This window comes from Choloepus didactylus, chromosome 10, assembly GCF_015220235.1.
Source record: "Choloepus didactylus isolate mChoDid1 chromosome 10, mChoDid1.pri, whole genome shotgun sequence".
Classification (NCBI taxonomy): Eukaryota; Metazoa; Chordata; class Mammalia; order Pilosa; family Megalonychidae; genus Choloepus; species Choloepus didactylus.
The window spans coordinates 9,106,787-9,109,501 of record NC_051316.1 but is presented as its reverse complement, the minus strand read 5'-3'; positions in this window follow the sequence as shown (position 1 = coordinate 9,109,501).

Below are 2,715 nucleotides of genomic sequence, written 5' to 3'. Positions count from 1 at the left end.
TGTTAAACACCACAACTTCCCAGGAAAAGAGATTTGTCCCCTTACAGCCATCTTCTGGGTGGGCTGGGAAAGCTCCTGCCTGGCAGCAGCACCACAGCCCAGAGCTGCCCCAAACATCCCAGTGTGATAGGAAGTGTTTCCAACAACACAGGCAAACACAACAACATTAGGCATGGACAATAGCCTTCCCTGCACCCTCAGCTACTTTTCCCAGAGCTGGGAAGGTGGAGCTGTGAGTAAAGGCGGAAATTAACATACCCCATTCAGCCATCCTTTCAGCAGACTAGGAATGCCCCTACAGAGACCTGCAGGCCAGAACCTCCCTTAGGGGAGAGTGCTCACCTATGACATAGCATGGTCATCCCTCAGCAGATGAAATAGCGGTACACAGCTTGGGAGAGGGACCCACTCACAAGTCCTGGGACCATACACCAATACCAAGGAATTTTGTCTTAGTGGCAGAGACAAACTGTGGCAAGACTGAACTGAAGGATTAGACTATTGCAACAGCTTTAAATCTCCAGGATCACCTAGGAGATTTGATTATTAAACCTGCCCCCCATCCCTAACCACTCAGACAAGTAACCCATATGCAGGGTGGGCAACACCAACCACACAGAAGCTTGGTGCACCAATTGAATCCCACAAGACTCAGACCACCACTCACCACAAAGACAAAGTGGGGGAGAACCTGCTTGTGGGGAATAGTTGGCTCACAGACAATGCCTGCTGGTTAGAGAAAGTGTACTCCATGAAGCTGTAGACCTGAAAAATCAGACATGTGTTTGAATCAGTCTACATACCCTAAAATAACCCTATCAAGTTAAGCAAATGCCAAGAGACCAAAAACAACAGAAAATTTTAAAGCATGTGAAAACACCAGATGATACGGATAATCCAAGCCCAAACACTCAAATCAAAAGATCAGAGGAGACACAGTACTTGGAGCAATTAATCAAGGAACTAAAGATGAACAATGAGACCATGGCACAGGATATAAAGAACATGAAGAAGAGCATGGCACAGGTTATAAAGACATGAAGAAGACCCTAGAAGAGCATAAAGAAGAAATTGTAAGAGTAAATAAAAAAAGTAAAACACACAGTCTTATGGAAATAAAAGAAACTGTTGACCAAATTAAAAAGATTCTGGACACTCATAGTACAAGACTAGAGGAAGCTGAACAGCAAATCAGTGATGTAGAGGACAACAGAAGGGAAAATGAAAGAACAAAAAAAAGAATGGGGAAAAATAGAAAAACTCAAAATGGACCACTTGGATATGATAGATAATATAATATGTTCAAAAATAAAATTCATTGGTGTTCCAGAAGGGAAGGGAAGCGTAAAGGTCTAGAAAGAGTATTGAAAGCAAATGTTGGGGAAAATTTCCCAAATCTTCTAAACACCATAAATACACAAATCATAAAAGCCCAGAAAACTCCAAATAGAATAAATCCAAGTAATCCCTCTCTGAGATATATTCTGATCAGACTGTCATATGCTAAATAGAAGGAGAAAGTTCTGAAAGCAGAAAAAGAAAAGCAATTCACAACATATAAAGCAAAACAGCATAAGAATAAGTAATGACTACTCAGCAGCCACCACAGAGGTGAGAAGGCAGAGGCATGACATATTTAAAATCCAGAGAGAGAAAAATTGCCAACCAAGAATACTTTATCCAGCAAACCTGTCCTTCAAATTTCAGGGAGAGCTTAAATCTTTCACAGACAAACAAATGCTGAGAGAATTTGCTAACAGGAAACCTGCCCTACTTGAGATACTAAAGGGAACCCTACCAACAGAGAAACAAAGAAAGGAGAGAGAGATATGGAGAAAGGCTCAGTACTAAAGAAATTCAGTATTGGTATGTTAAAGAACATTAAGAGAGAGAGGGAAAAATATAACTGACAAACATAAGACAAAGGATAAAATGGTTGATTCAAGAAATGCCTTCACAGTAATAACATTGAATGCAAATGGATTAAACTCCCCGTTCAAAAGATATAGATTGGCAGAATGTATAAAAAAAAAATGAACCATCAATATGTTGCATACAAGAGACTCAGACACAGGAACACAAAGAAATTTAAAGTGAAAGGATGGAAAATATATTTCATCCAACCTACAGCCAAAAGAAAGCAGGAGTAGCAATACTAAGCTCAGATAAAATAGACTTTAAATGCAAGGATATTATGAGAGACAAAGAACATCACTACAAACTAATAATAGGGGCAATTCAACAAGAAGAAATAATCATAAATATTTATGCACCTAATCAAGGTGCCACAAAATACATGAGACAAACACTTGCAAAACCAAAGGAAGCAATTGAAGTTTCCACAATAATTGTGGGAGACTTCAACACATCACTCTCTCCTATAGATAGATCAACCAGACAGAATACCAATAAGGAAATGGAAAACCTAAACAATCTGATAAATGAATTGGATTTAACAGACATATATAGAACATTACATCTGAAATCACAAGGATACATATTCTTCTCTAGTGCTCATGGAACTTTCTCAGGAATAGATCATATACTGGGACATAAAACAAGCCTCAATAAATTTTAAAAAATTGAAATTATTCAAAGCACATTCTCTGACCACAGTGGAATACATTTAGAAGTCAATAACCATCAGAGACTTAGAAAATTAAAAAATACCTGGAGGTTAAACAACACTCTCCTAAACAATCAGTGGGTTAAAGA